This window comes from Brachyistius frenatus, unplaced genomic scaffold (assembly GCF_029030835.1).
Source record: "Brachyistius frenatus isolate BFR_SWC_R1_liver_20210118 unplaced genomic scaffold, ASM2903083v1 Contig_6, whole genome shotgun sequence".
Taxonomy (NCBI): Eukaryota; Metazoa; Chordata; class Actinopteri; family Embiotocidae; genus Brachyistius; species Brachyistius frenatus.
The window spans coordinates 6,278,633-6,302,610 of NW_027210605.1; the positions used below are offsets into that span (position 1 = coordinate 6,278,633).

General features: G+C 42.4%; 1 protein-coding gene across 5 annotated transcripts in view; it reads right to left on the bottom strand.

Annotated features, from left to right (window-relative positions):
- l1cama (L1 cell adhesion molecule, paralog a) overlaps nt 1–18,504 on the bottom strand; it is a 41,829-nt gene extending 23,325 nt beyond the window's left edge. For 2 of the 5 annotated variants that reach the window (XM_069688729.1, XM_069688706.1), the window contains exons 1-2: nt 18,359–18,504; nt 10,350–10,428 (exon numbers count right to left, since the gene is read on the bottom strand). The gene's annotated coding sequence lies outside the window, so the exon portion shown is untranslated. Of the gene's footprint in view, nt 1–10,349; nt 10,429–17,181; nt 17,343–18,358 lie in introns of all 5 variants that reach the window. The other 3 variants (XM_069688718.1, XM_069688722.1, XM_069688711.1) reach the window with 3 other exon arrangements.
- Nucleotides 18,505–23,978: the final 5,474 nt, after the last annotated feature.

A 23,978-nucleotide genomic window follows, 5' to 3' on the forward strand; every position in this document is an offset into this window, starting at 1 on the left:
CAGGGTCATACTTAATGCATGAGCCTGTTGCCGTGAGACAAGTCTCAGACCCACTTTGTCGCTACAGCAGAAAAATACCACAAATCATGCGAAATAACACCAGCTACCTGTTTCCGCTCGGATCCACGACTCACTTTGAAACACAATTATTTGTCCTTCATCATTCGTCGCAGTGAAGACTGCCTTTCTCGCAAGTCTGTCTCATGTTTTCTAAAAGTGTTTCCAGCCTTATAATAGGAACTGTCCGTGAATGATGAGTGCCCATTTTCCTGTCACCTTTTTATCAGTCTACCCCTCTCTCAGCCCCCTTGGTAGCTCACACTAAAAGCTTTCTTCAATTCCCCTCCGATCGCTTTTCAAAATGCATTTCATTGTCCTCCTTTCCTTTCCTTTCCTTTCCTTTCCTTTCCTTTCCTTTCCTTTCCTTTCCTTTCCTTTCCTTTCCTTTCCTTTCCTTTCCTTTCCTTTCCTTTCCTTTCCTTTCCTTTCCTTTCCTTTCCTTTCCTTTCCTTTCCTTTCCTTTCCTTTCCTTTCCTTTCCTTTCCTTTCCTTTCCTTTCCTTTCCTTTCCTTTCCTCTCCTCTCCTCTCCTCTCCTCTCCTCTCCTCTCCTCTCCTCTCCTCTCAATCACCTTAATAAACTGTTGCGGTAGCAGTCTGGCTCGGACAAAAGACAACGCAGCTAGTTAATTCAATATGTGCAATTTGAATGGAAAAGGAGCATTTTAGCACAGTGGGAAACCAATATTTCCCTCATGCTGTGGCTCTTCATTTAAAGGGCCAAGTAACATGTGTGACGACTGATGATCCATGGTCAACTCCAAATGGAAATTTACCAGTAGAAAAAAGCTGCAGAACTACAGCTTATCAGGAATCAGGCTACACAGACAGCACATTTATCAATACCACTATTAGCATAAGGTCAACCGTTAGATACTTTCCTATTCCCACTGGTGTTAAATCTGGTGAGAGAATGCACGCCACAGTATCTGCCTGATTTTTTCCAAAGCCTGCACCTCTTTTGAAGACCCCACCTCACTACAACCCCCCATTGTTTTGACAAGGGTTAGGGGTTAACATTGGAGTGGCACAAGGCAGGAGAAAATGAAGGTTGTCAGAGGAGCCGTGAGGGCAACCGCCCACTCCCTCTCTATCCTGGTTGCCATGACAACGTGGTCTCCACACAGCATCCCCCTTGTACATACAAATTCAGTTATTCACACACATGGACACTAACGGGTTTGCGGTATCACTTACATATGCGGACGCACGTACGCACTCACTCATTTGCTGGTGCAAACTGACAGACCGTGCCCTCAAACACACACACGCCCACGCCCACGCCCACGCCCACACACACACACACACACACACACACACACACACACATTCATGTGCAAGTGCAAATACTGGATGCCTTAATGTCTATACTATTTACACACATTTAAACTGACACGTGGCACAAAGTTTTTTAAGGATTTGTAAGGATAAATAATTTAAAGACTTATCCAACTGAAAGTTAAAGTACAAAACAACAGGACAAGATTTCCTTCGTCCTCTCTCGCTCTTCCTTTATTATACACCAATAGGCGCAGGTAACCCACCTATTTCCAAGACTGCAAAATAAGCTGCCCCTGGTGTGATTTATTTATTGATGTTTTCCCCTTTAAGACACAATAGGAATGATGGAAGAAAAAAAGAGGTGGTGAATAATTGAAGGGGAAGGGAGTGGACTCATTAAGATATCAGTGAGGGCGGTAGAAAAACAGGAGAGGTGGATGGAGGGAAGTAAAACCAACAAAGAGAAAAAGAAGGGCAACACTGGTGGGAGATCGGAGGGAGGGGTTTAACAACAAACAAAAAGTCTGAAAAATTCATAGAAAGTGAGAACAAAGCGAGAAAAAAGTGGGTTGCAGAGTGTAAATGACAGACATGAAAAGAGAGATATCTGGTTATGGTATCACTGACCAGTAAAAGCTCTATAATGATCAAAACAGGGGTGCTATCCTAATGTAACGGTGTATCAGATTCCCTGTGTGTGTGTGTGTGTGTGTGTGTGTGTGTGTGTGTGTGTGTGTGTGTGTGTGTGTGTGTGTGTGTGTGTGTGTGTGTGTGTGTGTGTGTGTGTGTGTGTATTTGTGTGCACGAGAGTCCATGTGTGTTGCTGTGTGTATCAGTCAAGATCAGCCTGTGTGTCAGCAGGTCAGCTAATCCCTCTTGTCAGCTAATGGAGGCAGTCTTGCAGATGGAGTTCTGCCTCTAGCGCTCCGTGCTTCTAGCATGTTTGCTGCTGCTCACTTAAGTCCACAACTGATAAGCTAATTCACTTATGGCTTGCCTGTCAGTCAGTTAGTTACAGGAAATGATGATGTATCAAAAACAGAAAAAATAAACAATATGGAGCAGGTTTGTGTGTTCCAGTCATGACTGGAGACTTTATAGAAGATTAAAGATTAAACATGTTGCTGGTGTTGTAGCACTGAAAAGAATTGTCAATTTAAGTTTACTTCACCAGCCATCTAAACGCATTTAATGTGGAAAGATGACCAACAATAACCAGACAATAGCAAGGAAGCCAGTTACATCTGTTTGGTACACTAAATTAAATACGTACTTACTGTCTACTATGATTGCACACATGCACACACTCACTTACACACACCCATACACAAACATAAACTCTCCATAGGCTGCTGTAATCTTGCTTGTGCGTCATTTGCTTCATTAGCAACAGCATCAATCAGATTGCGCGCCTTCAGCACAAAGCGCGCTAATTACAGACACGCCCTCAGTGTCAGGCAGTAGATATAAGATGTGATGCATGCAAGCACCCACAACACACGCTACACATCCTATGCGATAAGATAGATGGGATTCATAGTGTTGATCCTGCACACTACCAAATAATTCAACAGTAATACTGATACTCTGTGTACAGTGGAAACATTGATAGTTGAATATATACAGCTTATGAAGAGCAGAATGGTTTAGTGGTCATACGGCAGATAGTTAATGGTGTTAGCTTGAGTAAAGAGGGGCAATCATGACGTTATGAAATTACGTGGAGGAGCTATTAGGAGTGACCTTCTCTCTTTCTCCTCCCTGCTTCGTTTTATGTCTGCTCCGCCCTCCCTACACTCTCTGTTTTCTCTCTCTCCTTATCTCTCACAGTCAGCCTCTCCCCTTTTCTCCTGCTCCTCTGGTGAGAATGTCTTCACTTTGTATTTTTTTTTAATTTATTATTATTATTTCGACGCACATTTTGACCTTCACCGCCACTTTTTTTCTTTACTTTTGTGACGCCACACGCTGTTTGGGAAGTGAGAGTCAGTGATATTTTTGTAGCCATTCATCCCTCAGAGAGAAAAATTAGAGTGAGATCAGACGGGTGAAAAGGAGATTTTATGCGTGTGTGCTAGTAAAGCCTTTGGGGACCAAAGTGGAGCCAGAAAGGCCAGTAAAAAGGAGCTGACATCAGTATAGTATCTGTCAGTGTTAGCCCTGAAACCAGATGCAGCAGCTTAATACAATTGGAGATGACAAACCAGCTACAACAACACAAACAGTAACAGCACTAGAGGGAAACCAACCACTGGAGCAGATGCTCATATATCCATACGGATGCATTCATAAGGGCACAAAACATAAGAATTTTATATGACTTCATGGTGATTTTTTTTTTCTCCATACAGCTCACATTGTTATTCAAGTCAGCCATGCATAACTACAGCATAAAGCAGCAGAGCCTCAAACAGAAGGCTGTTGTACGGTTATCTGATGAGCCTCAGGTGTGAATGGGAGCACATATATGTGCACTTGTGTGCGTGTCTGGGTTGCATCAAGTGAAGACTGCAGGTGGGGGGGGGGGGTTGTGTTGGCTGCTGCAGGTAGTGATGTTTGAGGAGGGGCTCAGTCGATCAGCAGACAGGGAGGAGGGGACGGTCCCTCGGGTCAGGTGATAAGTGGCCCATATAGCTCTGCAGGACACAGCTGCCAGCCACTCGTGTGACACGCAAGAACACGTGGCCGCGTCCGTAGGGAAAATGGGCGCCACAACTTGAAGAGAGGGGCGGACTGTGTATTTGACCTACGACCTTCATCACACCAGGAAAGACAATTGAGAAACGTCAGCCTCCAAGAGAAAGTACTCAAGAAAACTAGAAGGCTTAATTTGCCTAATGTGAAATTGTGACACGCCTTTATTTCGCAGAGAAGTTTCAGTTTCTGTTTTTTCAGGTTCTTAACCACAAAAACGTTTTTTCATAATATTTCCAAAGGGTAATGTTTGCCTTTAACCTTTCCTGCAGACAGCTCATTGCCAAGTCTTAGACTTTGTCAGAAACATTTGTCAAGGTCTCTTTAGGTTGGATGTAATCCCGTCTCTTCCACCACTTCAGGGAAATGAGCTGCTGGCAGGGCAAGGTCACACACAGTGCTTTGCCAGCACATTTGCATGGAAGGATCCCAGTGGTTCAACGACTGTGGAAAAGCGGCTGGACCTTTTTCTTTTTTATCTCTAGCCTAACACTGGGCTTGTGGAGACATAAAGGAGTCACACATGAAATTACAGATAGTACATTCATGAAAACATGCAACAGACATGCTCTGATCCATGCATAAACAGTAGAAACTTACTGTTTCATTGTCAAAGCAATGCAAAACGAGAGACAAATACACTTTACAAAGTTATAAAAACAACACAAGCATAACCAATCAGGTGTCACAAATTATCTGACCACATTAGAGGTAGAGGAAAGGCAGGTTTAACAAAACAGCTCACTTATGATTCGCATCTTTTAAATGCTTAACCAGGTCAGATAACTCCTTGGCAATCCCATTAACTTTGTTAAAAGTTGCAAATGCAGCACTTCCCCTTAAGTGCTCCTCATCTAATCAAAAGCCAGATCTTCTGGGGATGAGGAAAGAGATGCAACATCCCTGAACAGCTACTAAATGCTTATGGAGTAGAAACAGAGTGGAAGGAGAGGGAGGTGATGGTGATGTGTATGAATGAGAAGGATTGACAGAAGTGAAATCAAATGAATTTTTTGGGGGTTTATTTATTGCATATTGTATACCTTGAAACAGTGTAGTATCTTAAATCCAGACTAAAACTTAAATATTATCATAGACCCATCACCTGCGGAAAAATATCTCCAACCTAACTCCATCTCCTAGCACTCATCTAAAACCAGATTTAATTTAAGTGCTAAGATTCTGCTTGAGAGATGTTATTGATTTGTTTGTAGTCCAATATGGAATCATTTTTCTTCCTGCTGTGTTGGCACTTAGCTGTTTTTTCTCTTGTGCTTCAGACTCTCTCCCCTCACTGCAATGAGACACATTTCTAATGGTACAAGTGAAGGTGAAGTTATTTTTAAGGAAAAGTCCCTTCACTTTGATCTGAGTAAAATATTATTCTCCTTGAACATGCTTTGTTCTCCAGTTCATAAAACCTCAGCATCTGCTCCTCTAAACACTCTATAATTTTCTGATACAAAAAAACAATAACTTTGACATTTCTTTCAGAAGTCACTGCAGTTTTATTATCTTTATTATAATATTTTATGGATATATAAATTCTGATTATTATTATTATTCTGATTATTATTATTATTATTATTATTATTATTATTAAGTGCGTGCCAGCAGTGTGTGTGTGCATTGGCTCAGAAAATCATACCCCACTGGAGATGCTGCTTGTCTTTACATCAGCTTGTTACCCATGTAGACAGCACAGCTCAGATATGTAAAGAGAAACACACACACACACACACACACACACACACACACACACACACACACACACACACACACACACACACACACACACACACACACACACCAACAACAACAACACGTGTGTGTTCATGCAGCAGCAGACTGCAGGCTGGTTTGGGTAATTGTCAAGTCAGTCAAGTCAGTTTAAGGAGATTTGCCTGCCATTCAAATGAAGCTGATTGAGGATAAAAGACAGCAGAGAGGGATGGGACGTGCAGTTTGCGTGGTGATATGGCCACAGGGCTTCATACATGGCCTCAGCTTATTTGTACACACCACCTGTGTGTGCATTTGTGTGCAAAAGTGTGAGAATGTTTGCTAAGAACGTGACAGGTCAGTGTTGTTATGCATGACTCATTTTGTTTGTTGTAGCATGTGTCTGTGCATGTGAGTGCGTGCGTGCCTGTGTATGTGTGTAGGTGTGAATACCCCTGCCTCTTTTCTTTTCTCACCTCGCTATCACCATGACAACCTCCTGACTCCAGCTCAGTTGCACACAGCAAATATTTCTCTCTCTCCCCTCCCCCTCCCACATGTTCATCTTCCTCACCCCCACCCCCCACCCCGCCCCACCCCGCCCCCCTCATATCCATACCCCCTCTCGCTCTCTCTTTATCATGTATCTGTACTTTATACTCGCTACCTTCATCTCCTGTCTCCCGTGTCTCCATCTCTTGCTCTTTTTCCCATCTCTGACTTTCTCCAGTTCCCCTGTTATGTCTACATGCAACCAATAGTTGAAAGTGTTCCTGCTTCCTGGCTGTCGTCTTTGCTGAAAGTCTGTCTTTTATTTGCACTCCTGTCTGTATATTTCACTTCTCTTCTCTAGTCTCTGCTCCCTGCTGATTGCCTCTGACTATTATGAAACCCCATTTTTTCTCAGCCTTAACTTCTTTGTCCCTCCCCCCTTAGTTTTCTGCTGCTTCCCTTTGGAAAAAAGCTTGTGGGACACATCTGTCCTGCACTACATCTTCATTACAATCACCAGGCCAAGATCATACAAAATATAATTACAGGTAGCATTCGATCAACTTCTATCAAGCCTGAGAGAGACAAGCCTGTCTAAAGGGAAATTTGCAGGCTGGCACTGCCTCGATACAGTCCCCCGTCCCTAAGTGGCTGACTAACTCCCATCGCATCTGTTATCATTATCATCGGCAAACCATTTCTGCTCTGTAACTAAATCCAATCATTACCAATGGAGTCCGCGGCGGAGATGTATTTGAGGCGGAGCAGCTTGTGCTCTCCAACAGAGTAGGGCCGAGCTCCATCAAAGGCTGCAGTGTTATCTGAGGCGCACAGCCCTGTTTTCTGCTGAAGACCCCCGTCTCTGTAAATCCCCCTCCGCACATCTCTACACAGCTCCAGCCCCTCCACGCACCAGTGTGTAGCAGCGCAAAGAGATCAAGGACATGACATTTTCCAGCACGCGCACCAATTTTCAGCAAGGCGCAATATGAAAGAGGGTAAACAGACAACCTGTTCCATCCCGCCTGTGTTTGCATCAGTCTATGTGTGCGTCATCTCCCGTTAGACATTTAAAAGGAGTGACAAGAATATCTGGCTTTATATTTTCTATTCCAGGAGGTAAACAGAGTGAATAAGCAAAAAAGTGAGGACGCTGTTTCATCTCTTCTCTATTCATATTGTTTTGTGGAGCTTCGCCGCTCATCCCCTTCCTCGCTCGACTCCTCATGCATCACATTATCTTTTCTGTCCCCATCATCTTCCTCCTGGGGTATTGCCCCGTACATTGAAGCCCCAGCTGTGGCCACAGCTCCACCACAGTCTCTCATCTCTGTTTCCATCCCATTTTACTTCAGCTATGAGAGATGACAGAAGGAGTTTGTCTCCAATTCCAGCGAGAGAGGAAGGCAGAAACTGATACAGAGAGAGTGACCACAGGGATGCAGAGGAAACGGTGGTGACCTTTGCCTGCTGCTAAATTACCCTACGATTTTTTCATAGAGGCAGGCCAACAAAGTCCGACAGTAAACCCGAAAATAAACCAGCAGCAACATTTTAGTCAACTAAATCCCTTGCTACGGTGGCAGATATCTAAATCATCTCCATCTCATGATAGCCCGGCTTAAAACATGCTGATTGTGCTGGTTTCTATATAGGACACCCACACAGCATGTCAGCAACTCCTGCCAGCCAGTACCAGCCAAACAAATGCAGCTTTTGCATGACAACATTTCTCAAACACCTCAGAGACATTTTTCTTTGATTCAAAGTGAAAGAAGAAACCAGCTCTCCTGACACTTGTGGAGGCGGACACACCCCGCAGGCAGGCTGAGGGGTCGCAACACAGGGAACAGTCTGTATGACAGCTGCACAGCTGGTAACAACCCTGTCACTAACATTTACTGTAGACGTATTTGTCCCCCTTTGAACCACAGGCTGGTCAAAATGGTGTTCACAACACACACAGATAAAACACAAACTGTCCGAGCCACTGGGGGAAGAAACAGAAACACAGAAGGGATGGGGGCAATCGAAGGAAGACAAAAATGTATAAAGGTGGATGATACAGGACACATACTGTGAATTAAGTCATGCCAGCACTGAGCACATGCTGGATTGTATCCTGTCTGTTAAGTTTGCTGGTGTGTATGTGAATGCATGGTTGGCAGGTGTGCCCCTGCCTGTGCACAGACTGACATTTTAATCACTACAGGATCTCTGTCCTTTAGCCTCCCATCGCTCCCTAACTGCATCTTCCTCTGTTTATCTTCCCACATTGTCCCTCCATCTTAACCTCCTCAGTCTCACACTTCCATCTCGATGCCCTGAGCAGGATCAAAATTTAATGGTTCAATCAACATTATAAAAAGGTTACTGATAACAAGAGTTCTTCCTTTAGCTTCAAGCACTTCCACTTTCTCTCCTGCCCCACCCAACTGTGTAAGGTTTGGTGGATGAGGTGTTTGCTTATGTGTATAATTGCCTTGTTAACAATATCTGGGCCCTCGATTTGCTGCCGCTTCTTTCTTCATCTCAATGTGGTTTGTTCCTGCTCTTCATCTTTTCTCTATTCATCTCCAGACCTCCCGTTCTTGTGACATCTGCACTCCTGAATAAATCAGTTTTTTCTTCCTGTTGCTTCTGTGTTTTCTCCTGGGGATTGCCCCTTTTATCTTTTCCTCATATTAACAAGAAGCCTCACCCCACGCCTCCTTATCGCTTCCTGCTACTTTAGTGAGTCCTCTCTTCAACAAATGATTTGCAGAAATTGCTACGCCAAATGTGCCTCGCAAGTTTAGCCACAAAAACTGCTCAATTTCTCCCGCTGTGCAACAGAACATGATGGCTGATGTAAGTAGACGATTTTATAGCATAAAAACAAAACAGCAAAATATAACATCTCATTATTGCAGCTTTGTTCTGTTTGAGGCTTTCTGTGGTGTCATGCCCAATTACCTTAACCAATTCAGGGAGCAAGCTAAAATATCTCCAACACCAGACTGACTTAAAAACACAAAGTCCACATTCAGAAGAGGGCAATTAGAACAGTTTCACAGACTACATCCTCTTCAGGTGGAAAATGTGTGGAGCGCATAGCAGGCAAGCATGACCTAATTTATTCTGGCTCTGAGCAGATAAGGATAGCTGATGAAAGGGATGTAGGTCATCAATGGTAAAGAAAACAACAGACATTAGGTTATGTAAACCCTTACTTAACTGTGTGAAGTCTTTGTGACATGCAAATTATTTGCAACTTGGCCAAATAAATATAATGAGGTGGCGAGGCATCTCAAAATACATTGGGCAGAAGGCTATCTGGAAAAGATGCCAAAATAAAATGTTTTTGTTTTTTTTTGGCATATAATTTCATTACCCCTAGGCATTATACTTGCAATGAATGGTTTATAACACATAATATATTCATATGCAGCTACACAGACAAAATAAGTGTTTATTTATGACCAGCTTCTATAAATTAAAAACCTATATGTCTGAGATACACAGTGTTCCAGCATTTATATTCCATATTGATGTAATTGTTAACGAGATTCATGTAAGAAATGTCCAGCTGTGTTCGCTGAAAGACGAAGATCAGAAAAGAAAGACGTAAGCGAACATGACCATTGTTACAAACTTAAAGAGCACCTTTTCCTCTAAACCTCATCCGTCTCTCCTGTTGTTTCTGACATTTCTTGCCTTCTTGACATTTTCTGCTTCTTTCTCTGCACTTGAATATCTCTCCCACTGCTCATAATCAATTTCCCTTCACTGTAGCTCTTTTCTTACCATCCTCCCTCTTTGTCTTCAGGCCTCTTGTCTGACATTACCCTGTTTTAACCTTGTATGCCCACCATCTTCTCTCCTCCAGCCAGCGCCTGCATGCGTGTGGTGGGTGTAGTGTGAAATAGGATGGCACAGTAGGTGAGATTAAATTAGGCCAGTGTATGGGGATTACAACCCACTCAAAACCTGATCCCCTCCAACTCTTTGCAATCCAACCCTAATGAATATATCATGGCTGACACAGCAGATAAACTGCCTGCAAGAAACTACAGTCACAACATCACAAGGGGACAAACACACAGACAGCCTGTTTACTTACATCACCTGCAGTGCTTGAGGATGCTGTGTCAGTTCGAGTGTGTCTGTCTGGATGCTCGTGCTTCACGCCCCATCTATTTCTGTTATGGTTAAATCAAATGAAGTGTAGGTGTAGAGTGGGGAAGAGACAAGTTAAGCAAAATCAATACACTTAAATTTAAACGCTCCAAATAAATACGCCTATAGATGGATTCAGAACACTCAAAGCACACTGGGTTTCACATGTGAGCAGTCACATTCACTTCAACATATTTACCCTTATGCCCCCAAAAACACAGCTTGTCTTCTTGACTGTGACACACCAAACAATGCTTCCCATCTTTTCAGAGCAATAGAGACCTTGGCAGTCAACAACTGCAGCACAAACTTTGAGTTTTTAAACTCATACATTTTAAGAGTTCTAAAGAACATAATCTTGATCTCATCTCAGTAGAATTTCAGGCATGCATCCACAACGCTTCAACAGACTTCACTCTGGCATAAGCCTCAACATTGCAATCCAGTCCAGTCTTTCAGGGAGCAGAAGAAAAAAACATGACTTCACTGTGAGAAAGCTTCAGTCCCAGAGTGTAAATGTCTTTCAGGCAAACTCAGCCTTTGCAAAAAACATTCAGTCATGACTGCCTGTGAAACAGATGCATCTTTAAGCGTGGATACCGTTACTCTGTTGACGTTCTAATCTAGACTATCAGAATAAACTCTTTTACTGGCAAAGGGTAAAAACTGGGCAAGGATGAAAGTCATGCCAAGGAAATTGAGAAACATTATCCATGGGGAAACTAACAAGGAAAACACAGATGAATAAACTCCATCCGTACTGAAAACCTCCTTCAAAACCTCAGCAGAGCAGCATGATGTAACTTAAAGAAAAGCATCAGTGCTGTAGTCGCCCACAGCTCTGAGATATATCATGCCCCAAAGTTTCATTAAAAATGCAGCCGGCCTCTCTGCAACAAATCAATGAATTAGTAAACCAATGCTACCCTGTCCTGTTAATAAACAGCCTGTGAAATGTAATGAAAACCAGAATGGACAAAGGGCACATGAATTCCCCAAAGTGTCACAATATGGTCAGTGGTGTGGAGATATTGTCAATATTGTCAAATAAATATATTAGCTTAAAAAAAAACTAAAATTGCTATATGGAGCTTCAAAAAACACCAGAAGACAAAATGTTTAACGGTGCTGTTGACCACCAAAGCTATCTCTTTGCCTGTCGCTATATTGCATACATTTCAACATATATTCTATATAATCCTGTGATGTTTACCAGCGTTAGGAATTATTTAACCTATATAAGCGTTTACATCACCCAACAATAAGATATCATTATACAGTGATATTAGGCCACTAATTTGTAATAACCAGCCCAGGGAATACAGATGTAAATTAGCTCATCAGCTAGCTCTGGCACATTTACACTAATACAAAAACTAAAAGGTTGATTAATCTGCAACATGGTTAATAAGCTAACAAAAAAGAATACTGAAACAAGTCTGTAATAGACTACTAATACTGCTATTAGTACTCTAATAATGACAATATATTCAGTTGCCTTTTGTGGTTTAATTTATTTTGTGATTCCATCTTGGGAACTAGACTCTATAAACTTATGTATTATGAATATAACTAAGAGTTTTATGTAGACAGAATCAGAGCAAAATAAAAGCATTAATAATTTTCTATGGTGTTAACTGTAATATGTAACTTAATTTTGAATCTATCCAGTAGCCATTAAACTTCCAGATTTAATTCATGTGTCTCAGCAAAGCTACCACCAGACACTTGACATTATCTTTCACAAATAAAAGGCCATAACCTAACACTGGTATTTCATGCATTAATTAATTAATCTCATACTGGTCACTGTTAATGGAGACTCATTCATGCACATAATCTTTGACAATCAAAAGAAGACTTGTCAGAGACAGATACATGCAGTAGGGAAACACACTAGACAGAGGGTCAATTGAGTCTAATAATAGTCGTTGATGTGGACAATAAAGCTTCTTTGATAGAGCTGACTGGGGTCCAGAAGGAGTGATGCTGAGGGGGAATTCTGTATGTTGCCGAGACAAAGACATAATGTTGCCAGCGACAGATGACAACGTCAAGGAGGCAAAGAGAGGAACAGTTTCATATATCCCCTAATTCATATTCAATGTGTAGCTTTATTGTGTTGCTGCTTTCAAGTATGATTCTTTACTTTAACAATGTGTTGTAAAGGAATTGGATTTACAATTTTGCCCCACAGTAATGAAACAATGTGATAAAGACAGTTTGTTTTATTTATTTAGTTAAAATTTCCCTTATTTGAAGATTTTATTTCCACAATATCTGGGGCCTCCAGTTTCGTTATTGGTTTGGAAATAATTAATTTCTCTCCTGGTCTGAAGTGATATCCACGATGGGGTTCCAGTTTTGTAATTTAACTGCCAATATCATATTTACCACCCAAGGGAATTCTACAATTTCTCCTCTCTCATAACATCACTTCTGAAAGCTCTAATAAGGTAATTCACTCTGCCAAATTAAATTCATTTCCATACATGACGCCTCTATTTGTGCCCTCTACCCATCGTAGGTTCAATTGTATAGCAGGGTTGGATTTATGAGTCTTTGTCTGAGAGCTACTTTCTGGAAAGGCTAATGGGAGTTACGGTCATTATTTTGATTAAGATCCCAATGTGGTTTTGTCTGTCCACTGTATTAATACGGATATGGCAAGTGAAACCAAACAACTAAATGGCAGGAAGAGACACCGAGGCAGTAAAAAGAAATGGATAGATCGAAATTTTTGTTCTGTCTGAGAAGAGAGTGCAGGACTTCTGGTGAGATGACGAGTCATCAGACTACGAAAGTCCATTTCCACCATGTCTCATCTTCCATAAGAGCCTTTCTGCCATCTCCATACCCTCCTGCTTCCTTTTAAATCAATCATTTTCATCTTAAGGTTTTCCTCCCTGCCTGCATCACCTCACCTCTGAAAACTTCAGTCTCCCCCTTCCCTCCACCTCAATTCTCTATAGTCATTTACCCGTGGCTGGCCCGTCAATCCATCTGACCCTTAGCCCCCTAAATCACCGCAATGTATTCTGACAGCATGTCTCCACGATCCCCTACTTGACACCCGGTAGACTGACTCCCATCTGCACAGTCTAAATCAAACAGCCTCCAAGCTGCAGGCGGACAAGGAGAAGGGGTGCAGGGGGGGGTTGGGGTCCTGACAACATCCTGAAGGTGCACAGGATCCTGCCGCTGAACTGTGCACGCGCGCACGCACACACGCACACACACACACAGCATCGAAAAGACGCAGACATGCTGGAAGACTACTCAAGGGAGATCACTTACAAGCCTTTGAATCTGCGCTTGTGAGTTTGTAACTTTACAACTGTTATTCTCTCAGAGGAGGATAAAAAGGAAAGTAGACATGAAAGTGTTATTGTTGACACTTCAGTCTGAGAGATATCTCTCCCTCTTAACCCATATTTTACCTCGCTGCTGCTTTAATGGCTGAATCCCCAGAAAGTGATGAGTGCGGTCTTTGATCAGTCGCAGACGCTTAAGTAATCAGGCCAGGGAGGCAACATTAGAGAATCTTTAATTTGGTGCACTGCAACAGGAGTTCTGCAGTGTGAGTTTGCCGAGCGTTGCTTAAGATGCACTGTACAGATGTGTTTATGTTTGCATGTGTTCATATAGCTGTGTTTGGTGAGCTGTGTTTGGTGAGCATGAGGGTAGACAAAGCTGCTCCGAGGCTATAACAGGTGGCTGAGGAGCGAAGGGACAGCGCCCCACTGCTCTACCGTGGAGTTGCTCCTAACTGGCAGACTGAGAGTAGATCACTTCTCTCCTCCTACACAACACCAGTTCTCCAACTTCAACTGCAGGACTAAAGGCATTTGGAAACAGGCCAGACTCATCCCATAAAAATGAATACAGCAAAAGCATAAATATCCGACTGCGCATTGCAGGGCTTTACTTTCAGATAATCTTCTTCATTAACAATCAGACATCAGAAATCTTCTTATTAATGTTTGAGCACTTTATTTAAATGGTTCCTTCTTCTGCTACAACACATCTTCTCTTGTGACCTTGCCTTTTTCTATCTCCTATAGTTCTCTCTGTCTGCTCCTTTCACATATACAGTGCATCCGGAAAGTATTCACAACACTTCACTTTTTCCACATTTTGTTATATTACAGCCTTATTCCAAAATTGATTAAATTCATTTTTTCCCTCAAAATTCTACACACAGTACCCCATAATGACAACGTGAAATAAAATGTTTTGAAATTTTTGCAAATCTATTAAAAATCAAAAACAAAAAAATCACATGTACATAAGTATTCACAGCCTTTGCCATTACACTCAAAATTGAGCTCAGGTGCATCCTGTTTCCACTGATCATCCTTGAGATGTCTCTACAACTTGACTGGAGTCCACCTGTGGTAAATTCAGTTGATTGGACATGATTTGGAAAGACACACACCGTCTACATAAGATCCCACAGTTGACAGTGCATGTCAGAGCACAAACCAAGCCATGAAGTCCAAAGAATTGTCTGTAGACCTCTGAGACAGGATTGTATCGAGGCACAGATCTGGAGAAGGGTACAGAAAAAGTTCTGCAGCATTGAAGGTCCCAATGAGCACAGTGGCCTCCATCATCCGTAAATGGAAGAAGTTTGAACCCACCAGGACTCTTCCTAGAGTTGGCCGCCAGGCCAAACTGAGCAATTGGGGGAGAAGGGCCTTCGTCAGGGAGGTGACCAAGAACCCGATGGTCACTCTGACAGAGCTCCAGCGTTGCTCTGTGAAGAGAGGAGAACCTTCCAGAAGGACAACCATCTATGCAGCACTCCACCAAGCAGGCCTGTATGGTAGAGTGACCAGACGGAACCACTCCTCAGTAAAAGGCACATGACAGCCCGCCTGGAGTTTACCAAAAGGCACCTGAAGGACTGTCAGACCATGAGAAACTAAATTCTCTGGTCTGATGAAACAAAGATTGAACTCTTTGGCCTGAATGCCAAGCGTCATGTTTGGAGGAAACCAGGCACCCCTCATCACCTGGCCAATGCCATCTCTACGGTGAAGCATGGTGGTGGCAGCATCATGCTGTGGGGATGTTTTTCAGCAGCAGGAACTGGGAGACTAGTCAGGATGGAGGGAAAGATGAATGCAGCAATGTACAGAGACATCCTTGATGAAAACCTTCCCCAGAGCGCTCTGGACCTCAGACTGGGGCGAAGGTTCATCTTCCAACAGGACAACGACCCGAAGCACACAGCCAAGATAACAAAGGAGTGGCTTCGGGACAACTCTGAATGTCTTTGAGAGGCCCAGGCAGAGCCCAGACTTGAACCCGATTGAACATCTCTGGAGAGATCTGAAAATGGCTGTGCACCGACGCTCCCCATCCAACCTGATGGAGCTTGAGAGGTCCTGCAAAGAAGAATGGGAGAAACTGCCCAAGAATAGGTGTGCCAAGCTTATAGCATCATACTCAAAAAGACTTGAGGCTGTAATTTCTGCCAAAGGTGCTTCAACAAAGTATTGAGCAAAGGCTGTGAATACTTATGTACGTGATATATTTTCGTTGTTTATTTTTAATAGATTTGCAAAAATTTGAAACAAACTATTTTCACTTTGTCATTATGGGATATTGTGTGTATAATTTTGAGGAAAAAAATGAATTTAATCCATTTTGGAATAAGGCTGTAATATAACAAAATGTGTAAAAAGTGAAGCTTTGTGAATACTTTCCAGATGCACTGTAGCAGAAAACATACACTAAAGGATGCAGAGTGCTTTGCCTTTCAAAAGGAAGTCCACGTTCTTCTCCTTTATCTTTTTTTATGTTGCTTACACCCTCCTCCTCCTCTGCCTTTTCATTGCTGAGCCCTGTCTCTCCATCCCTCTCTCCTCACATAAATCCCTGTTTCCATCCATCTCTTTGATGGAACAGCTCAATTAACGAGCCAGCGTCAGAGGGGAGATTACATTCTGCACCATACTGTGGAGAGGGTAATCATAGACTCTAAGTCCAGCTACTCTGACAACAACGTCGCTGCAACACCAGCAGCTTCGGGCACAGTCTGGAGATCCGCCCGCTACTTCCACACAAAACCTACTGCATTAAATAGTATGATAATGTGACCAGCAGCAGGTCTCTGGAGCATTGCTGCCACAGAGAGGTTCCATACACACAAACACACCCATTCACTCCAACACGCCCTTGTCAGATGCAGCTCTATCTGAATCTATTGTGTGAATGTGTGCAGTGCAGTATGTTTATGGATGTTGTACAGATGGTAACAAGTCATTGTCAGACACAGTGCTTTCTCTCCCCTCCAGTCCCTTGACTGGGTTCATCTGGGACAAGCTGCGGGCTACTCAGGCATGGAGGGAGGGAAGAGAGAGAGCTGGTTCACCACACTAGCATATTAGCAGATATCTTTTTAAAATGATGATGTTATTAATTATACTTTTGTGAGTCATATCTTTGTACATGATATGCATTTGTTACCCACAAAACACCAGACACGCCTTAACAAGCTACAAATGGAACGAGCTCACAGCCTTTAGCAACTGCTTCTGGCAATACAGTTTTTCTACATCATTAATACAAGTGGTGGAGCAGTCCGTTTCCTTGCGTGTAAAGGAAGGATGTTTAATAGGCCGCAGTGGTTGACAGCAGGCATCTGTGTGGCATTCAGCCAGGTGAGTGCCTCCTTTTCATCGGCACACCTCCATAGTCTGCTGTGTGCGCTGCCCCACCCTTATTTACCCTCTGATCCCCTCCTTCAGTACAAATATCTCTCTCACCGTCTGTTCCCAGTTGATAGATGAATCTCTTTTTCTTTTTCTTTTTCTTTCTTTCTCCCAGTTTTCTTCTTCTCTTTCTTTCCTCCTCAAAACTCTGCAGGTTACGATTACTCCATCATTGCGCTGGCAAAACAGACCCACTGCAGCTCCAGGAGATAAGACTGGTAGACCAGAAAATTGTTATAGTCTACTCTGCTGCGTTGCTCCCTGTACAGCTGACTTCCCTCCTCTGCATCAATGGAAAACATAGCAGCACATTGCAATCGGTGGATACACTTAGCGTTAAGCCACTCAGCTATTAGCTGGGGGAGGGGAAGAAAATAAATATTCATATTAAAATAACAAGGTAGACGGAGAGGCGACGCAAAACGAAGAATTAAAAATATTATTCCCAGTTTGCAGAATATGCAACAATGCAGCATTGCAGAATACTTAAGTATATTGGTACTGTATCTTTTTTAGGTTGGTTCGGATATTGTAAACACGAGCAATTTATAAAGTGTAGTTCAATGCTGTTAAAATATATAAACATTCTTCATCATCATTCATTATTATTCATTTCATCCCAAAAAAGTAAATATGAGGTCATTTTTTACTGAAATGATGGCCAATAATGTGTTCGTTGAGGTGGCACAATGGCACTTAGCACTGCTGTATGTTCACTATTCATGTTGGAGGAGACCCTGTTGAATGCAGATCACTGATTGTTAAATCAGCATGATAGAAATACTGAAACAAAAACAAAAAACATCTTTTTCTGAAAGTATTCAGCACCAACAGGTTATTTACGATACTTGGCTTCAAAACTCGAAACAGTTAAAGGTAATCCAAATTAAGTGTAATTAGCCACTATCACCAAAATAAAGACGTCTTTTGACATTTGTCCAATCATTATTGTTTCAATTAAGTGCTGTGTTATCTGTAATTTTATAGTTTACCAAAACATCTAAACACCTGATGGCTCGTATGAGATTAATTTCCAAAGAGCCGACATTGAAATAAGAAGCTGTTGAAGTAATTTACATGAATCAGACTGTAATCTTGTACTGCCAGCGGAAGATGAGGTAAAGGTGCTATTCCATAACAAGCCACCTCCACCTCATTAATCCGCTCACCAGCTCACTTTCCATTAAATGACAAACTGTCCATCTCATCACAAAAAAAAACGTCCTCTTACCTCCACGGTGATGCTCCTTTTCTCTGGCTACTCCTTGCGTCTCCCTCTCTTCCTTATCTACTTGTGCCTTTTCTTCCCCTTCTCTTTGAAAATTGATTGTGCCCCTCTTCTCTCTGCTGATGCTGCAGTGATAGAAAAACACACCCTCCTTTGGCCGCTCTCTCTCTCTCTCCCCTCTCCCTTCCTGACTCTCATTGGCTGCCTGTTAGAGGTGACATCACCCCGCTTCCTCTGCCTGCCTGCCTGCCTGCCTCCTCTGTTCCCTCCCTCACTCTGTCTTCACCTCACTCTGTGGATTCTGACCATTCCTTCATTGTACTCCTCTCCTCTCTTCCTGCATACAGTCAGGATTACTGAGTCCAGCTGCTCCTTTTACTCTGCTAATATTAAGCCAAGCAGAGCCAAAGATAATAATGCATGCTGTACATTTGCATAAAGCACATAGCCTATAGCCCTTCACCTCTTTCTTCTCCCCTCTCCTCTCGCACCGTTCCAGGAGCTAATAGACTACAGAGGTGAAATAATGTCCGTATGAGGTTTTGTGTTTTAATCTGTATGCTCCACTGCGCTCAACTTTCATAAGCTCTTTTAATTCATTGCACCGCTAAGACTTTGATGGGCGTCAGTTCATTATAGTGAAATCAAAGGCATGACTGGGAAGGATGTTACATAACGCTGGTGAATAAAAATGTGTCAGGAATAACTGTTGTCTCTTATCGGAGTCTGGGGGGGTGGGCCAAAGAGATGCAGAGATGCTCTGATTTCAGGCTAATAATGGGCTGTGTAATCCAGGAGGTTGCCTGTCTGTGTTTGTTATTGTGACAAGATAACACAATTGTTAAATGTCATGGGGTAACTATAATCACATGATGATAGAGATCTTTTCTTCCACATGCATTTATCCGCTGCATCGTGATTAGTATGAATTTATGTTTCAGTCAGTTGTCTTTGTTTCCCCTCCAGCTCATCCAAAATCCTCAAATATCAAACTGAATGTTCTTTTTATTTGCTTTCCCAGCGCTGCATAAAGTGCCACTTTATATTTTAAACCTCCTCAGCCCCCACTCCTTCCCCAAAACCCTTCAGATCCTCTGAACTATTACTCCTCTGAATTTCACACCCCCAAAATTCAAAACGGACTTTGTTGCCTGGAGACTGCGGAACAGTCTTTACCCCTCGCTGTTTTATGATTACTCTTACCACTTATTTTTTATTCTGTTATATCCATTCGTGAGTCTGCAGTCCCCAAGCAACTAGAAATAAACACTGTGAAATGCAATAGACACTAACTGCAGTGCTTTTGAGTCATGTTTGTGAAAACATGGTGGCTTTTATGTCATGTTTCTGAGCACTAACATTTTGAGGTTTTTATTATTTTTAAATGTATTTATGGAAGGCAATTAAAGACCATATAACAACTGTTGATAACTCTGATAATAATTAAATTTGGTACAGAGATTGGCATTGACCAGAGGATCAAGCCTATTGAGTTTGATAAATCAGTGGTACTAATTAGTAAATATTAGCATGATATCAGGCTAAATAAGATGATTAACATTAGCCAGGTCTTTGTGATCTGAGGATTTAGCAATATGTGGTGGTGTAGCCTCAAGCTAGCATCATTGGTAATAATTCAGAATTTTTTATAATATACTTATATCAGCAACTTTACTGTAGAGCACTTGGAATAACACTGTTTTTCACCGTGTGCTTTACATACCTACCCACTTTGTGGTCCATTTGGCGCTGCTAACCTCTCCAAACACTTGTGAATTTTGTTCCTGTTCCTGAAATAAGAAAAAGACCAAAAAAAAGAAGATTAGAAGTAGAGACACAGACATGAGAAATGATTCACATCCGGTCCACATTTGTTCCTAAAAATAAAGCTCAGGTAACTGGGGCAGATCCATGTCCAGTCAGAAAACCCCATTCCCTCTGCGCTGCTGTGGTTTCTCTTTGTGCCTCTCCAAACGGAGGGTGCCAGCGTGCCCATCTGCCGTTGGTGTCCGAGAATCTGCCAGGCATTCAGACAAAAGCTGCTACAGCAGCAGACAGCATGGGAATAATGATTAATGATGCCCGTTAGGTGAGAACTTCTGCCATTATCCGAGAGAGAGAGAGAGAGAGGCTTGATGGCTGAAGAAAGGCTGGAGGGTCAGGGTCGAACTGGGGCTGGTTGGATGCCAGGAGTGGACACAAAAACTGGGTGAGAGACTGGAATAGAAGATGGGTGGACATGACAATGTTCGGTTTGGAGTCAAATCTGGAGTCAAATACAGTTATTAAATTTCAAGTCATTTTATCTCCTCAGCCTCTGTTCAGAAGATGCTCTTAAAACGAAAGCCAACACTGTAATATTCAGAAGGCATTTTCAGGTGAAGGACGGAGGAAAAGCAGCATCTAGCTTGTAGGAAGTCCCACTCAAGCCGATCAATAGGTGTCTCTCCTGCCTCTTTAGTTTTTGTTTCACCTCCTCATGGCAAGAGTTTCATGTTAAAGAGACACGACCTGGAGAACAAATCCACCTCCTTAACCTTTGTAGAATAAACGTATCTGTGAGCAGTCTTTTGCCTCAGCTGTCACTCTTTCATACCTACTGGCCAGGCCTTCACTCAAAACCATCCATCCATGACAGACTTCTTACTTGCCCTTGCAAAAGCACTCTGCTCATTTTCCTTCCTCACGACTCGACTGTACGTGAGTCAGCTGGCAGAGTGGCGAGAGGAGATGGAATGATATATGAGGGGGAAGACGGGCGCAGTGAGGGAGAGGAAGAAGGAAAGGTTATGAATGAACAACTTAAAGCCGGGAGCTGCAGAAAAAACAGATGCAGTCAGCAAAAGACAGAGAGGGTGAGACAATTCCATTAAAAAGCGAGGAGACGGGGTAATATAGTAAATGGCTGCAGTATGGGTGTGGCGGTTCAGCGAGAGAGGAAAAGTATTGGGATGGAGACAACAGATTAAAGCAGAGAGAAAGAAGAGGATACTGGGGCATTGAGGAAGGTGTGGTGGACAACAAACAAACAATGTGTAATGTCCTAAGGCTCTCTTTGGACAACTGACAGCTAAAAGCCCCCCAGTCCTGCAGAATCAGGCTCTTTGGACAAAGAGAGCAGCCACAGATGATCAGTGTCAGAACAGACAACTGTCTGCGAGAGAGGCCTTCTAGCCTAACTGAAGGACAATATTGGATATACGTATAGACAATAACGAAATGTTTAATCTCAATATTTATTACTAAGAAATGTGACAGAAACATCTGTACTGTGGGTGTTGTGACAATAAAACCTTTTTTTTTAAAAAGGGAATTTTCTGCAGAAAGACTGCATGTAACTAAGGTAACTGAAAAGAGTTGGACATAGGAAAAACAGTTTTGGATTTCTTCCTTGGAGAAATCAGTTGGCCAGTAAAAGTTGGCAAACCACAGGATTTGTTGCAGCAACAGTTCCAGGAAAAAGGAACAGTAAGAGGAATTTAAATCATAATTGTTACTATTTAGACTTTCTTTGCACAGTTGTAAACAATTATTTGACTGCTTATTTTCGGAGTTGCACAATTGTGCAGGTAACTGTTGTAACTGGAAGCAGAGCCTGACCGATATATCGGCCGAGACATAAATTGTAAAACATCCTGTGTCAATTACAGATTTTTGGCATCATGTCATATTTGAGTTATCAATGCAGAAAAATGTACGTGTATACATACTGGATATGTACAGAATATTGGCCCATATATCGATAATAGAATCTTTTAACTCCCTCATATCCCAAATATCCAGTAAGTGGGCTCTAATTAGAAAATAAATACAGTAAATGTAATAGAAATGTATGAACATTGAAAATAATCCTTCGTTACAGCTCTCTGGACTACTGCACTGGAGTGTGCAGGTAACACAGAGTTAAAAGAAAGTGTGGGAAAGACAGAACATGTTGAAAGTGTTGAGTTGCTTGGAGGAGCCACAGAGAGTGACAGATTTTTTTTTTTTTTTTTTAAGTGAACCAATAGCATACAGTGCATCCGGAAAGTATTCACAGAGCTTCACTTTTTACACATTTTGTTATGTTACAGCCTTATTCAAAAATGGATTAAATTCATTTTTTTCCCTCAAAATTATACATGCAATATCCCATTATGACGTGAAAATAGTTTGTTTCAAATTTTTGCAAATCTATTAAAAATAAACAACGAAAATATAACACGTACATAAGTATTCACAGCCTTTGCTCAATACTTTGTTGAAGCACCTTTGGCAGAAATTATAGCCTCAAGTCTTTTTGAGTATGATGCTATAAGCTTGGCACACCTATTCTTGGGCAGTTTCTCCCATTCTTCTTTGCAGGACCTCTCAAGCTCCATCAGGTTGGATGGGGAGCGTCGGTGCACAGCCATTTTCAGATCTCTCCAGAGATGTTCAATCGGGTTCAAGTCTGGGCTCTGGCTGGGCCTCTCAAAGACATTCATAGAGTGTTTCCGAAGCCACTCCTCTGTTATCTTGGCTGTGTGCTTCGGGTCGTTGTCCTGTTGGAAGATGAACCTTCGCCCCAGTCTGAGGTCCAGAGCGCTCTGGAGAAGGTTTTCATCAAGGATGTCTCTGTACATTGCTGCACTCATCTTTCCCTCCATCCTGACTAGTCTCCCAGTTCCTGCCGCTGAAAAACATCCCCACAGCATGATGCTGCCACCACCATGCTTCACCGTAGAGATGGCATTGGCCAGGTGATGAGGGGTGCCTGGTTTCCTCCAAACATGACGCTTGGCATTCAGGCCAAAGAGTTCAATCTTTGTTTCATCAGACCAGAGAATTTAGCTTCTCATGGTCTGACAGTCCTTCAGGTGCCTTTTGGTAAACTCCAGGCGGGCTGTCATGTGCCTTTTACTGAGGAGTGGCTTCCGTCTGGCCACTCTACCATACAGGCCTGCTTGGTGGAGTGCTGCAGAGATGGTTGTCCTTCTGGAAGGTTCTCCTCTCTTCACAGAGCAACGCTGGAGCTCTGTCAGAGTGACCATCGGGTTCTTGGTCACCTCCCTGACTAAGGCCCTTCTCCCCCGATCGCTCAGTTTGGCCTGGCAGCCAACTCTAGGAAGAGTCCTGGTGGGTTCAAACTTCTTCCATTTCCGGATGATGGAGGCCACTGTGCTCATTGGGACCTTCAATGCTGCAGAACTTTTTCTGTACCCTTCTCCAGATCTGTGCCTCGATACAATCCTGTCTCGGAGGTCTACAGACAATTCTTTGGACTTCATGGCTTGGTTTGTGCTCTGACATGTCAACTGTGGGATCTTATATAGACGGTGTGTGTCTTTCCAAATCATGTCCAATCAACTGAATTTACCACAGGTGGACTCCAATCAAGTTGTAGAGAGATCTCAAGGATGATCAGTGGAAACAGGATGCACCTGAGCTCAATTTTGAGTGTGATGGCAAAGGCTGTGAATACTTATGTACATGTGATTTTTTTTTGTTTTTGATTTTTAATAGATTTGCAAAAATTTCAAAGAAATGTATTTCATATTGTCATTATGGAGTATTGTGTGTAGAATTTTGAGGGGAAAAATGAATTTAATCCATTTTGGAATAAGGCTGTAATATAACAAAATGTGGAAAAAAGTGAAGCGCT